Raw genomic sequence first — 16,660 nt, 5'->3', positions numbered from 1 at the left:
AAACTTAAATGAATATGGAGTGGATAATGAGATTTTTTTTTTCTCTCTAAAACCTAAGTCTGATGAATGACGCCTAGAAGTATCATTAGTCATTTTTATGAGTGCTCAGCTCAGCAATATAAGGTTTTTTTTTTTTTTTTTTTTTTCATACCTAAAAGAAAGATTTTCTTTGTTTTGGCTTCTCAAGGATGGTGACACATCCCCTTTTGAAAGAAATGTCATCCCTATAAAAATAGCTAAGATAATATAGTTTCCTCCTAAATAATAAAAAGTACTGTGAATGTATTTTAAGGTATAAAACCATGGATTTATGTTAATAACTGTATCCCCTAATTAGGTTCTTAGATATTATTTGCAACAACCAAAATGATTAGTTTTTCTTAAAATACATGTATATGTGATAATGAATTGGTTATAGTTTATAAAAAGATAAATGACAGATATACAACTGTGTATACTAGAAATCACTTTTATTTGATGAAAATAAAAAATAAATCAATCCTGTTACACAATTGTCTGAAGGAATCTAGAATTAATAATCATTATGACTGGGGCACCTGAGTGGCTCAGTCAGTTAAGCATCCGACATCGGCTCAGGTCACGATCTCACAGCTCATGGGTTCGAGCCCCACATTGGGCTCTGTGCTGACAGTTCGGAACCTGGAGCCTGCTTTGGATTCTGTGTCTCTCTCACTCTTTGCCCCTCCCCTGTTCACACTCTGTCTCTCTCTCCTTCAAAAATGAATGAACACTAAAAAAAAAAAAGCATGGATGTGCAAGTGTTGTTACAAAAAATAATCATTATGAGTGAGCCTTAAAAAAAGAGATAAGAAAAAGTACATTATATTATTGTTTGACTCAAATATTTCTTCTATTATTTGCAAGCTCAGAAGTTGCCACAGATAAACTTCTCACAAGAACTATAAAGGGTCTTGCTTCCATTTAAAAAAGGCATTTAATAATTAAGGTTTTGCTTTTGAAAATAATAATCCTGAGGTAAAAACTGTTTCCATGTTTAAAAAGATGCACATTTGCAGATGGACATTTTTTTTTCTCATGGAAGATGGTCTTGAAACTATAATAGTCAGTACCTGATAACTAAATCCCATGAACATATTATAGGTTTGCTTAAAAACTATTTTCATATTCAATTTGAAGATGAGAGTCACCTTGAGTTATTTCTTATGACTTCAATGTGAAATGGAGGAAAAATCATTTATACGGTGAATAGTAAATGTTCTATGAAATACACCCAGAGAGCCCTTGAATCATGCCAGGAGAGTTAGAGGGGCAGAGGGTGAGTAGGGCTGGAACTGTACAACAACTCTACACACATGAAATATTTGGGATTAGAAAAAAATAAAATTATGGTCAAAATTCCATATGTAGCAAAAATTACTATTAGGATACAAATAAAAGTACCTTCAAATTCAATTTCTTAACCAAAGATTTTATCCATAACTTCAAACAACACAGCTCCAAGTCTTAAAAAAATAAATAAAGGAAAGAAAAATCTTCAAGGAATAACGAAAACAATATAAAATATTAAGACTAACAAAATCTCATGTTCACTCCAGGCTCAGATATTCAACTGCCACTCAAGATCCCTAGGTGAAGGTTCAATGGCCATCTCTGACTTAACACAGCTGAATCAACCCTAGTTCCTACCCACAGCCCCTCCTCTTCCCCTCCCCACTTTCAGCGTGTCAGTAAATGGTACCACCATCCACCAAGCCCAAGACTAAACTGATTATTCTATTCAACAAAGGGTATCATGAACAAAGCTAATAGATGATGTGATGAGAAAAGACATTTTGTAATGTTCAGAGTTGACAGCGGATTCATCTTTAAAATATATAAGAAACATAGCAATAAAAATTTGACACTATCCCCAACAGAAAAAATGAGTTAACACTAACAAGCGGTATTAAGGAGCGAGCATGCTTGTCGTGATGAGCAATGAGTGGTGAATCAGTATACTATACACCTGAAACTAATATAACACTTTATGGTAACTGTACTGGAATTAAATGAAAACAAAACAAAATAAAAATATATATATATAAACACTTCTAATGTAAAAAAAAAATAACTAGCATATGAAGAGATGCTAATAAGACTCATTAGTAATGACAGAAATACAAATGAACATACCAAGATATCACCTGATTCTTATATACTTTATATCCAGAAGTTTGGATAATGTGAAGTGTTGGTGGGGATATGGGGATAATTTTTAAAACACAATAAAAATTAAAAAAAAACCCTCACATACTGCTGGATTGGTAAAAGCATTCTAGAGGGCAATCTGGAACCGGTTAAATAAAGTAAACATATACCCTATGATCTAGCAATCCTTTTCTAGCTATATATGTGTCAAAGAAAAGCTCACTCAAGTCCGTAAAGGTATATATGACGGGGGTTCCTTACATTATTTGCAGGGGTGGAGCTGGGTGGGATCGGAGGGGGTGATTCAAGGTCTGGAAGCAATTTGGTGCCCGGTATTCAGAGTGGATGGGCAAATATACTAGATGTCCAACATACAATGCTATGAAAAACCTAAAAAGGACAGATGTATATACAGCAGCACAGAAAGATCTTACTGAAAGATCTTGCTGAGTAAAAAGGTAATCAGAAAAGACATGGAGAAAATGCACACTGCTAAGCAAAACAAGCCAGTGTGAAAAACTACACACTGTAATGATTCCCAAGGGTGTGAGGAAAGGTGGGGGTCAGTGATTAGCGGAAACCCAGGGGACTAATAGCAGGATGACCCTATACTGCAAGACACTGTCACGGTGGACGCGTGACAGTATGAGTCTGTCATAACCTACAGAACGATACCAAGAAGACAAAGAATGAACTTTATTGTATGCAAATTTAAAGAACGACTTAGGAGGTTCAGGGGATCTTGGGGAAAACTGCAGGGTGTGATAGGAGAACCTCACTGTACTACAAATATAAGGAACAATCTCAATGAAGGCAGAAGGAAAAAAAGGTGCTGACCTAACTAGCTTTGGAAATGAATGGTCTCTAAGAGTACAGGCAAAGGAACTACGTGAGCACTGTACTGGTTGATAAAAGTTTCCTATAGGTGTGCAAGTTAACAGTTCTAATAGTGCTATCCATGTATACTGAAGTTAAAGAATTATATAAATGGTAGAGGGTGAGATCCAGGTTCCTCAGTGATGGAGTGGGGGATTACAGGCAAGCAAGGGGAATAAGCTAGAATGATCCCTGCAGTAATGGATTCGGGTTGGAAACATCAGCAAAAACTCATGTTTAATTTAATACAGATGCATATATAAATATGTATAAATGCAGGTATATACATAGGTTCATATACACACCTATATTTCCTGGCTGAGAGGATGTAGAGAAATGACACCCCAGTAGTAATAAGCACACCTAGCATCCAGAATTTGGTTTCTAATACCATTCCCTAACAAAAGGAAACAGAACTCTAAAGAGAAATGGATGATTCTAGAACTAGGGCAGGAAATATACAGGATGAGCCTATAGCATCTTGTAGTATGAAGAAAATCTACACATGCATGCATGTATGGGACAGATGGACACACACACACAATTTTGGGGGCTAATTCAAAGGGGCACAGGACCCAAGTGAAAGAGTTCCCAACAGCCAAAACTGAAACAACTTGAAAAACCAAATAAATGAAATACTATTAGAATACAAATCAATATACAGAAAAAATATTCATTAGTCTGAGAAAAATAAATTACTGAATACATTTTTAAATGGGGGAAAAAGAGAGAAATTCCATACACAAAAATTCCAAATAAATTATGTTAACTACCCTAATGGAGTGGCAGTAGAACTGTCCCCACCCCTTAAGTGCAAGCTGCACATATTGATTTCCTTCTACAGTAAATATGGAAGGGGTATGGGTGGGAAAGGCAGGGCAACTTTAAAGTGGAAAAAGCTGACACACACTGCTTTTAGCTAGGTGATCAAGGTTAGCAAAAATAGCGGTAAGTCATACTGCTTGTATGTACCTTTGGGCTAATGTGATAAAAATAGTACTTTAACTCTTCCCCTCTAAAACATATGGACCCAGTCTAATCATGAGAAAAACATCAGATGCATTCTATAGAGTGCATCCTACATTATGTCTGACCAGGACTCCTCAAAACTGCCAAGGTCAACAAAAACAAGGAATGTCTGATAAAAACGTCACAATCAAGAGAAACTTAAGGAGACATAATATCTAAAATGTTACATGGGGATCCTCAGTGGGATTCTGGAATAGAAAAAGGACATCAAGTTAAAAAGTAAGGACCTATGAACAAACTATGGACTTTCGTTAACAGTAAGTCAGTATTAAGTATAATAAATGCACCATACAATAGATTAGTAATAATAAGGAGAACTATGTGTGTGGGATAAGGAGACATATATGCAAATTCTTTGTACTATTCACTTAATCACTCTAATCTGTAAGTCTAAAAGTCTTTTTAAAAGTCAGTCTGTTACGGGGTGCCTGGGTGGCTCAGTAGGTTGAGCGTCCGACCTCGGTTCAGGTCATGATGTCGCAATTTGTGTGTTTGGGCCCCAGGTCGGGCTCTGTGCTGACAGCTCAGAGCCTAGAGCCTCCTTCGGATTCTGTGTCTCCCTCTCTCTCTGCCCCTCCCCCACTTGTGCTCTGTCTCTATCAAAATAAATAAAATATAAAAAAAAATTTTTTTAAAGTAAGTCTGTTACTAAAAATATATAATTATCTACAAAGGTAATAAGGTAAAAAAAAAAGTCATTTACATAAAGTACATATACACACAACCCAAAATCAAAAAAGAAGAAAAATAGAGAAGAGCATATGCAACTGACATTATAGACAAAGGGGAAATACCACTAATACATAGAGAGAGGGTCTAACAGTAACAGAAAAAAATTAGGCCAATAACTTTAGAGAAAAATGGACAGTCCAGAGAAAAAGAATTTAAAAATAAGAATATGCTCAATCTCACTGATAACAAGAAAAATGTAAGCCAAAACTATTTTGGGATTTTTTTTAATGTTTATTTATGTGTGTGTGTGTGTGTGTGTGTGTGTGTGTGAGAGAGAGAGAGAGAGAGAGAGAGAGAGAACATGAGCGGGGAAGGGGCAGAGAGAGAGAGAAACACAGAATCCGAAGCAGGATCCAGGCTCTGAGAGATCAGCACAGAGCCTGACGCAGGGCTCGAACCCATGAACCGGGAGAACCCATGACCTGAGCCCAAGTGGGACGCTTAACCAACTGAGCCACTGGGATGCCCCTTTATAGATAGGTAAGGCTGAGAAGAAACAGGCACTCTTACCACCGCAGTGCACAACCCTATCGTGGAGCACTTGAAACATGTCAGACGCTTAGAGCCAGTGATCATAATTCTAGGGCTCTAACCGAAGATACACTGGCAAAAATACAAAAAGGCACGTAAAAAACAACAATTATTCACTGTACTGCATCGCATCACTGTAGTCCTGGCTTACAGACAAAATGAAACATCAATCGAGTACATCAGAGAGACCAGAAACAGATCCACATGTACACAGATAGCTGATTTTTGACAAAGCTACAAAGGCAATACAGTGGGGACAGAATAGTCTTTACGACAAATGGTGCTGGAAAACTAGATACCTAAATACAAATAAAGGAATGTCGATCTATACCTCACATGGTATACAAAAAATAACTCAAAATGGATCACAGTTCTAATGTAAAACCTAAAACCACAGAACTTCTAAGAGAAAACATAAAAGGAAACTCCTGTAACCTTGGGCTGGATAAGATTTCTTAGACAAAACACCAAAAGCAGGATCCATAACCTAAAGGATGGATAAAGTGGACTTCATCCAAATTTTAAAACTCTGCTCATCAAAAGAGTATTTCCCTGTTGTCCTGAGTCTGAAAGCAAGTATAAGTAGGACCTCACGTTACCCTAGCTTGTCAAGTCAATCAATTTGGCAGCTACAAGCGTTCCCTTTAATGCCCAGATTATGGTCTCTAACTATTCTTTCTTAATAAAAGGGCCCCTCAGAGAAATTCCAGGACTCAGCCGGGAAATGTACAAGATGAGCCAGGAACATACTATAGAGACAGAAAAGCAAGACAGTTATCAGACTGGCGGGTTTGTGTCAAAAGGATTCATTCGGGCGCCAAACTGAGTATGTTCCCGCTGGCCAAAGGTAGGACACTTTGAGTAGCAATAAGGATAAGAACTAGAATGGACCGATTGTACATATCACATATGCTAAAATCCACCAGCTCAAAGAAGACTAGCTGATCAGCGTGAAGACGCTGGGGAATCAGCAGGGTGGCTGCGGGAGGCGCCTTGACGGTGTGTCCCCAGAGCAGCGGGCAGGGGGATGGGGCAAGCCAGGACCGCTAACACCGCGAGGGACTGCGGTGCGGCGCCTCCCACAGTGGGGAGTCCACATCAAACCTAGAAGGACAGATCACTGAACAACCCGGAGCGTCAGCTGTACCCAAGGCGATTTCAGCAGCGTAAGGTCCCGTGGTGGATTTTCAGCCGGAACCGAGCCAGGCATTTTTAGCTGAGACACCAAGAGGCAGTTAAAGCAGGGCTGGAACATCCAGGGGGCTGATTTCCGAGGGAACCCCCGGGCTCCATATGCTCTTTGCAGCTTCCTCCCCAAGCTCACATTGTTTGCAGGAGAACCTGCATCAAACCTTGATCTGCAGCCCTTCCTCAGGTCTTCAAGACCCTCAAACCTTACCGCGGACCTTGCATTTGGGGGAACAGCAGCCACGACTGTGGGAAAAGAGCTGCAAGATGCCATGGCACACGGACGACAGAATGAGGCGGGTCCTGCAAGATGGCCAAATTTTCACTGGCAACCTTAAGGCTTTTGACAAGCATATCTTTGTGACGCAGATGAATTCGGGAAGATCTGAGCTAAAGACTGCCAAGCAGCCACAGTGTGAAGAAAGGGAGTTTGGGGTCTGGTGTGGCTACATGGGAAAAACTTGGTTTCCACGACTCCCTGGAGACACCGGCATCGTGGCATCCCACTTGCTGGAGCTGCAGGAGGCCCTGGGGTCGGCAGGGCAGCTGGAAGAGGAGTGTGACTGGTGTTCCAATCCCCCAGACTCCTACTGGATGAGCAGACACTGTCTGAGGGGCCGGGGGCCATCCCAACAAGTAATGAGTGACTTCCCCCCACCCACTCCTGCGGGCCGAGCAACACCACCTCCAGGCATTATGGCTCCTTCACCTGGTATAAGACCTCCCGTGGGCCCACCAGCTGGGCTTCCCCCTGCTTGAGGGACACCAATAGGCATGCCCCCTCCAGGAACGAGACCCCCTCTGCCAGGAATTAGTGGTTCAACATCCTCCCGGAATGCAGCCACCAAGACTCTAGGATACTATCAATCCTTCTTAAATCGTTTTCTCTGCACTGTATCTTGTGAAACTGTGTAGAGTGTTTGTGAGCCTTTGTTCCCTCAAACTGCATTAATGTTAGCCAATAAATGCATATAACAATAAAAAAAGAATGTTAGGGAATCAATTCCTTATTTTGAAACATAGTAGATAAGAGAAAAAAGAATTAAGTGCATATCCTGCTTTCCTTTACAGACTATTCCGCAGGATAACTTAGTAGCTGGTCTGAGGGAAGCTTCTCTTTATAGAGGTATTTCGGGCAATAAATGAAGTAATAATGGCAGAATAGTTTAGGATGACCATTGAGCATCCACTAATAAGGTCATGGAGGCGCATGATGACAACATCACAATAAAGACCAAGCCAATGTTGTCATGTAATGTCCCCTTTTTCAGAAGTCTCCCCTCAGGTTTTGCGTTGTTTCTGATGATAGCTCTAGAACTAACTAAAAATAACAAAAATTCAAAGGAAAATAGAAAGCATTTAATGACACCAAGCCACACAATGAGCCCAGAATGTGAAAATTCCATAGAACAAATGACAAAGTGTCTTCAGCGAAAATATTGAGGAGGGGAAGAAAAAGAGGAAGGAGAAGAAAAAGCAAAATGGAGACAGACAGACAAGGGGACCTACTTTTTAAAAGAATGACAAAAAAAATCCATTGCAATGTACAGACCTTGTTTGGATCTCGGATCACACGGCAAATGGTAAAGACCTCTTACAACAATGGAGGAAATGGAAACACCTTATCACATTAAGTAATTATTTTTAACTTCTATGGGGTGTGAAAATGGGATTGTAATTATGGTTTTTAGGAGTCCTTTTCTTTTACAGATGTGTACAAAAATATTTTTAGTGGCCATGAGAACAATACACAATTTGCAAAGGATATACAAACAAAAAGATAAATTATGTATTAGGAATAGTTCCTTATGTGATGGAAAGGGAATCCTAGAGGGGAACTGGATTTGAATCAACAAACCCTAACCAAATGGTGAAACAAAGTGACCAAGGATGACAATGTGACAATAATGTGTGATTAATTCAGCCCTTTCCACTTGAAGCCCAAAAGGAAAGAAACCAAACAAAAAAAACAAAACAAACCAGCTTTCATATACATGGCCTTGAACACTGTAACTTTCATGAAATGCATGTGCATTATCATTCCAGTTGCACATGGAGAAACTGAGACTCACTCAGCATTCCCAGGAGCCACGGCCAGTAAACACCACAGTTAGGACTTAAGCCTCCCACACAGAGCCAGAAGCCCTACAACACCTATGTACACGTTGGGTAATTTGAAAATTTCAGACCTAACAAAGCACAGGATAATAGACACCACGTTGCTTCTGCATATGTTTTCTCATTAAATATCTATCCTATAATTAACTGTGATATACGGTCTCTTTCTAGTTCCCTTTGTAATGATTCTGAATGTTTCCTTTGAGTACAACTCCTGTCCAAAGAGCCTTGTTGCAATAAACTTCTATTTTAGACATAAATGCATTTTTTCATGTAAAAGGCATTGTAGATAAAAGGAAGAGAGGACAAGATTTGTAGCATTAATTTTTTTTAATGTTGCACATCAACATTTTTATGCTAAGTAGTAAGTTAGAATTTGGTTCATAAAATTGTTTTAAATGAAGTGTGTGTTAAAGATAAGGCGGATTTAAAGAATTATGCACTATTTGGTTTTAGAAATGAAATTCTTTACGGCAGCCTACTGGATGGTATGCAGGATTAAGTGTTGCTGCTAATAATGTTGGGGCCATATTTAACACTATTTAAAGATCTGTTATGAACGTGGCTGCAATGAATTGGTGTTTACAAGGGCAGGAATACTTGCATCTAAGAGGTAAGTGCCATGAACAGAACATAAGGTCTGCCTATGGAGTTGCATCTATGGCCTATCTGTCTAGGTTTCTATCACTGAAAACAGCCTCAAATTGTTTTTCTCACGGACAGCAGAGTAGCAATTAACAAGAGTACAGAGCAGGCCACGTGCAAGCCGAGTGCCTGGGTGCATCTCATCCCTGCATGATACTAGCTGTACGTAAGACCGGTCTATGGCATGATATGTTCTGCTTCTCTAGGCTTCCATGATGTTCTGTAGATATATCTGGAACTTTATTTTATTGTGAAATCATCATCTATTTAGGGATGATATTGAGTAGCTCTTTGAGAGTAACTTATTCCTCCTCAGTCTAGCAATTTGTTAATACCAGATACAAATAAGTCTTTAATAATATGCTGGTCAAATGAATGTATGAAAAAAAACTCATCCAAGTCCTTTTATTTTTCGTAAGGCTTACTCTGCTCTGGGAAATATTTTATGGTGTGAAATATGCTCAGAAAAAAATATTAAGCTCTATTCATAGCTTTTCAATTACTATTATCAAAATTCCAAAGAGTGCCCACTTCTTAATAGCCTAGCTTCACCCAGGAGAAAATAAATCCTTCCCCTGAGTGGCATTTTTGTACATTAACCTTCCCTGATAAAATAAGACCAATGTTCCATACTCTGTGCCTTTTACCTTGAGGGCTTCTGGTTAGGAGTGAAATTGGCTTCCTATCATCAGACAATTGGAAAGGCCAACGTGTATGTAATTAATCAATTTTGAGGCTCCTCTATCAACAGGACTTTTTCCAAAAAGAAAAGACTCTGATTCATTATCATTACTACCTCAGCTATGATAGAATATTCTTCTTCTTCTTTGATAAGAAAACTGATTGTGTCCATTCATTTTTATTTAAAAACACATACACTCTACAAAAGTCGGCAGTGAAGCCTATTACTCTGTTATAAAGAGTGATGTGATATTTATAGGTTATGTTTAATGAGTTTATCTATAAATTGTTTCTTCTATACCGAATGGCATCGTGTCAAGGTCACGAATCATGTAACTGCTAGCGGTCATGGAGTGAAGAAAACTCAAGGGTCAATCTGACACAGATTTGGAATGTGGCTTTTCTGTTAAGAAGTGGAATATAACCCTTGGAAGTCAGTTCATCTTTTTAAGACCCAGTTTTTCATCTTGAAAATTGGGTCATATTGTCTCCACCTCATAAGGTGTTTTGAGAAGAAAATAGGTCTCAAGTGGGAATCACCTGAGGAACACTCCCTAAATATACATAATCACAACTCAAAGAACTACCTTGTCTGAACTTCTAGTATGTTCTTTCAAAAAGCTACACATGGATAAATGATGGTACATTTAGATACATCCACACAATATTGTACTAACCAGTCATAACAAAGGTATGAGGATGATTTCTATTGCTGAATATGGTGGTTTTCAAAATATATTATTAGGTGAAAAAAGGAGATTGAGACAGATGTATACACTATGCCAAACTTCATATAAAAAGGGGGAAGTGAGAAAATGTGTACAGATCTGCCTTGTTTTGCCTTTTTTTTTTTTTTTTGCAAGAATCTAGAAGATTCTGAAGGAGAGTAGTGGTGGTGAGGGAGACTGGAATAAACACAAGACCTCTCCTGAGGTTATCTTGTTATTTATCTTGTTATCAAGCTTTGCCTTTGGATTACGTAACTGTTGTAAAATATTTAAATAATTAAAAGATAAAGTCTTATAACTTCAAATAAACTACAACAAATGAGCCTAAGAGTATATTAAATTAGTAGCATAACCACAGGAAGAAAAATATTTAATATTTAAAGTGAGAAATTTTAGATACAGTGCTCTGACTGGGATATAATTTAAAGACAGACCTACAAAGAAATCTTAAATTTCGCTCACTAGGTTCACTATTAATAGTAATGTGGGAACTATAAATTTGAAACTAGCTACTATATATCATAGTATAATACAAGCATGACATTTCAAGCCAGGATTATGAGGGGATTAAAGAAATAAAAATATAAAGTAAAAGCAGTTTAAAAATTATGTGTTAAAACTGAATTCAAAATATCAAAGTGACCTCGTGATTCATACTATACACACGTACACATACCTCTTTGTGTTTTTTTTTTTAAATGTGTATTTTTTATTTTGAGAGAGAGAAAGGACACGAGACGGGAGGGGCAGAGACAGAGAATCCCAAGTAAGTTCCACACTGTCGGTGCAGAGCCTGATGCGGGGCTCAAACCCACAAACTGGGAGACCATGACCTGAGCTGAAATCAAAGGCTGATACTTAATCAACTGAGCTATCCAGGTGCCCCCTTTTTGTTGTTCTAGTTCTGTTCACTGAAAAAGTCTAACCACAGTAGCGATGGGCACACGTATGACCTAGATACTGGTTTCTAAATATCATCCCCCATGCTGAAGTATTTACCATAATGTGATAGGACATTTGCAACTTACTTTCAAATGGTTACCAAAAGAAAAAAAAAGAAAAGAGTCTATACACAGAGTATACATGCTAAGATGCTTAAAAATTTAAAAATAGTTGGAATATGTTCATCATACTAGTCTTTCAAATTCTCTGTAAATAGGACTATTTCCATAATTTAAAAAAAAGTTGACTGAGGAGAAAAATAAAGCTATGCAGGTGATTTCAGTGCATATTCCTCAGTGAGCCACTCTCGATACACAGAAAATGCTTGAGGATGGTTACTTCTCCTTCATTCTTTTGGAGACCTCAATATGGATTCAATGACATTCAGGGAGTAGGCACGGATTCTAACAGAAAGCTCTAAAGCAAATGGCACACAAGTAGGATTCAGAAAATTCCTAGACTATTCATGCATGTACCACAGAACTCAATATTGTTCTATGCGTAGTTTCCTCATCTGAGAAGCAGAAACAATGAATGTGAGCGTTCTGCTTACAAGGACTGCTGGAGAGTCAAGTAAGAGCATGAAGACGGTATTTCATAAATGTAAAGGGCAGTATAACTCTACAGATATATTTTATTTTTTTAATGTTTTACTTATTTTGGGGGGGGGGGCAGAGAGAGAGGGAGACAAAGAACCCAAAGCAGGCTCTAGGCTCCAAGCTGTCGAGCCTGATGTGGGGCTCGAACCCACAAACCATGAGATCATGACCTGAGCCAAAGTCAGACTCTTAACTGACTAGAGCCATCCAGACTCCCCTATAGATATTAAAATATAATTTTCCAAACTTCCAGGATCAGAGGCTATTTTATGAGTCACACATGGCTCCCAAGAGATTTCAGTGGTATAGTAACCGTCAGTATGTCTTCGATACTTAGATTATCCTAAACTACTAGGTATCACATTAGTAGTCTCAGTCTGCTTCAGAAGGCAATATGGGATTGGGCCATCTTTAGTCCTATTCTCTGTCAAGTTTAACCCTCTCTCTCAGTCTATAGATCATCGTAGGTTACACTCTGCTTTGCTAACTTGGTTCCTAACTCTGATGCATTTTTATATATATCACTTAAACCATTCCATACGCATCTAAGTCAAATGTAATTCTGGTCATGACAAAGTTATGAACAACTAAGTGGAGCTTTTAAAAGACAAAGGTTTATATAGGACAGGGTTTTTCAAAAGGAGAGGGAGGGAAGGAGCAGGGGGAGAGAGAGGGGGAGAGAGAGGGGGAGAGAGAGAGAGACAGAGAGAGAGGGGGAGAGAAAGAGAGAGAGAGGGAGGGAGGGAGGGAGAAAAGAAATCCTGGTCAGTTGACCCGAGAGACAGAATACTTACTTTCCTTCCTCTCAGTAAGACAGGTTTACAAGTGCTGAGATTTTTGATGTGTCTATGCATATACATGGATGTTACATGCAGTGTGTGTGTGTGTGTGTGTGTGCTCGCGCGTGCACGTGCGTGCGTTTGTGTAAGAGGGCAAGGGACCTTACACCATTCCATGGAAGAGGGCAAGGGACCTTACACCATTCCATGGAAGACCTTCGTAAGATCCAGGATGAATGTGCAATTTAAATAAGTCCCCTCAAATCCCAGCCCTCCTAGCTGAACTTTATTTGGAAACGTTTCCCACTTTTTCTTCACTTTCAGTTTTGATCACTTTTGGAACAAAGGAGATCAAAATGCTCCCAAATTCAGGGGGAAAAAGCCTTAATGGGATAAGAAGTAATACAACCCAGCTGGAGCTGTACGAAGCCCTTTATATAGAAACTTTCACTCGTGCCAATCTTCCTCCCAGAGGCTCATTTCATTTCCCTGCTGGTAACACTCAAATCGCTTCACAGTTCATTGATACCGCATTGGCAACCTTTTGTTTTCAATCAAAGGAAGATGCTGAAGCAATGCTCAATTGAACTAAGTATACATGACACAATGTACTCGTGTCCTTGCCACAGAGGACCGTGGAAGGGGAGATAAAGGAAACCAGGACACCTTGCGTCCAATATTCCATTACTTTACCTACAATTGGATTATGATAAATTACAATGACAGAGCTCAGACAAACGCTGATGCGGTCTTTTCTATTGTTTTACCCACACACGGCACTCTCATGGATTGCATCAAGTCTCCAAAAATGATTCTCTGTCACCCATGGTTGAAAATGAAAAGGCCAATGTTCAAATAAGTTTTTAAACAGTTTCCCCAGAGACTGAATTTGCTATTTCCTCCCGTGCTCCTTTGGAATCACCGAGGGATCAACCGTAGGTTTTTGCTGATGGGCATCTTTCTATAACCCCCTCCCCCCACTCCCCAGAGTGAAACACTACTCTAAGGTCAAAGAACTTGTAAGCTGTATGGGCATCAGGCTGTTACTTCATGCCTTTCCCTTTGAGACTTCACCGTATATCCAGGTTGCCTTGAAACCTACCACCCCTGCCACCATCATCCTCATCCATTTGCTCAAGGGTAGAAATGCACCTGTAGCCTCTCAAAGCATCAATCATTCCCTCAAATGAGCTTTCAACCAACTAGGAAGAAAGTACATGTCAACAGGGAAGTAAGTGGACTCAGTCACAGCCTGGGATGCCCAGCCACATGTCTTTTACAAGAGGAGGGGATTATGAATACTGTTGATAATGGGAGTGGCACATTTCTATGTATTTGGATTTGGCTAGCATCAGATGAACTAGGTGTGATCATTATTTCTTCCTGGATCATAAAAATGCAATTGTAAATTTTTTAAGGTTTAGAAAATGAGAGAAGTTATAACTTAGTAAATTCTGTTTTATGGATAGACTGTTTAGGGCCTGTAGGAGAAAAAAAAGTCTTTAAAAAGCAATGAAAATGACCCAGATGAGGGGAGTGCATGAAGGCTTACTTGGAAATTCTGTGTAGGAGTCAGAAAATTTGAGTAGGGCTTTAAGTGAGTGACTTAAAGATCATGTTTGGCACAGGAAAACAGTGGTTGTGGTCAGTTTCCCTAGGCTGTATAACACTGAGAAGACAACAGACCAGAAAGAGGGACACTGATAGGTCAAACTCAAAGCTTCCTACTTGGGCTCAGACCAAGGTGCCCACATAGAGGAGGAGGGGAAGGGCGCCCCAAGACTGCAGAGCTGGGGACGGGCCAGGAAGAGAAGACGGACCTGAAATAGGTTGAAAAGTACTTCGCCAGCACAGAGTGATACAATCAGGGTCCGTCAATGTGCCAGCCATCTTATACAGCATGGTGGCTGCACCTGGGCTCATACCTGGAAACAAACGTATCATCCCCAACATGCACATTCTGGTTTTGTTTAACTTGGAAAAGAACTCACGAGAATAATTTTATAAGCCATCATTAGTTCCCAGGTTCGTCCCCCAAATCCAACTGCTCTGAGTGAACAGTGAAGAAGGGTAAAAACACAAGAGCAATGTGTTTCTACCTCCCTTCCTTCCCACTTAGTAGTCAACTCATGGTAATCTGGCTTCTACCTCTATTTTGCCACGCAACCTGCCTGATTAAGTTTCTTCTCGGCTGCCAAACTTATTATTACATCTTTTATATTCTCAACACCGTAGGTGGTCATTCCCTTGTCTCTTGAAACTCTAAACTACCTTGGTCTCAATGATACGACTCTTTCATTTCTCCTCTTTCTTTTCTTGTAAGGTATTCTGTCTCTTCTCTAGGGCTCTGTCATGGCTCTTTTCACTCCATATCTTCTTCCAGGGTGTAAGGGTCCACACCTGACTTTTTAGTTACCATGAATATGTTGATGATTCTCAAGGTGTATCACTAGGCCAGGCTATATGTATGTGTGTGTGTATTTGTATAAATTGAGTAGAATCATATGTGTGTGTGTGTGTGTGTGTGTGTGTGTACACACATACACACACACAGAGGGAGAGGGAGGGAGGAAGAAAGAATTGCCTAAAGGGAGATATATTTTATAGATATCGATGTATCTATATCAAGGCACTTCTACACAGTTTCAAAGACAGATCAATCTCTTTATGTCCCCACGTCAGCTGACCAGCTTCCCGTCTTCACCTGTTCTTCTCATATTCTCAATTTCAAAGAAAGACAGCAACCAGTTGCCTAATCCAGAATCCTAGTCATTACATTGATTCCTCCCTCTGTGTTCCTCCAAAGAAGGCTTTGGACCACACATCCCAAGAAACTCCATCAGCAAAGTAAAGTTGATTTATGCACCATGTCTGTTTTGGATTTCAGAGTTGAATGACCTCCCTCCCTTCCCTAACCAACTTATCCTCCATATTGCTACCAAACTAAACTTTCTAACTGGCAATCTAATGCCATTCCCCTAATAAAAATGCTTAATATTCTGAGCTTTGCCATCAATATAAAGAGCATCTTTTGAGAATGCAAACAAGTCCCTCGTGGTCTACACCTTTCTTACCTCTAGCTGCATCTCGTATGGCTCCCCAGGATCCAGCAACGCGGTGTTCCCCCAAATGTGCCAAATTCTCTCAGGCTGCCTTGCACATGACATTAATCCCTTTATTCATCTCTTTGCCTACCTCTCCATCAGATATTACCTCCCCTGGAAAACTATCTACATGATCAACTTGTCCCCAACCTGTCCCCAATCTGGATGAGACGCTTTTTCCATGTCATCCCCACAGCAGTGTTTTGTTGTTTTTTTGTTTTTTCAATTAACAAAAATTTTCTTGGAGGGGGAGGGCAGAAAGAGATGAGAATCTTAAGAAGGCTACATGCCTAGTGCAGAGCCGATGCAGGGCTTGATGTCACGACCGTGAGGTCACAACCTGAGCCGAAATCAAGAATTGGATGCTTAAACAACCGAGCCACCCAGGCGACCCATATTACATTTCACTTTTTTTTTTTTTTTAACTCAGTGTTTTCTCCTAACAGATTTCTGAATCTTGCAATTTATACTGCTGGCTTTTCTGCTGAACCGTGAGCAGAACAGAAGCAAGGGGTTTTAATTCCACACTGTCGGTGCCC

General features: G+C 39.7%; 1 protein-coding gene and 1 pseudogene across 7 annotated transcripts in view; one reads left to right on the top strand and one right to left on the bottom strand.

The window, feature by feature from the left end:
- Nucleotides 1–16,660, bottom strand: part of TPK1 (thiamin pyrophosphokinase 1) — a 352,058-nt gene that overhangs the window by 111,179 nt on the left and 224,219 nt on the right. The gene's annotated exons all lie outside the window — the stretch shown is intronic.
- LOC112866804 (small nuclear ribonucleoprotein-associated protein N pseudogene) lies at nt 6,793–7,381 on the top strand (annotated as a pseudogene).

The sequence above is a fragment of the Puma concolor genome, chromosome A2, assembly GCF_028749965.1.
Source record: "Puma concolor isolate L17-30 chromosome A2, mPumCon1.1.hap2, whole genome shotgun sequence".
Lineage (NCBI taxonomy): Eukaryota > Metazoa > Chordata > Mammalia > Carnivora > Felidae > Puma > Puma concolor.
This window is presented reverse-complemented; position numbering and strand designations above follow the sequence as displayed.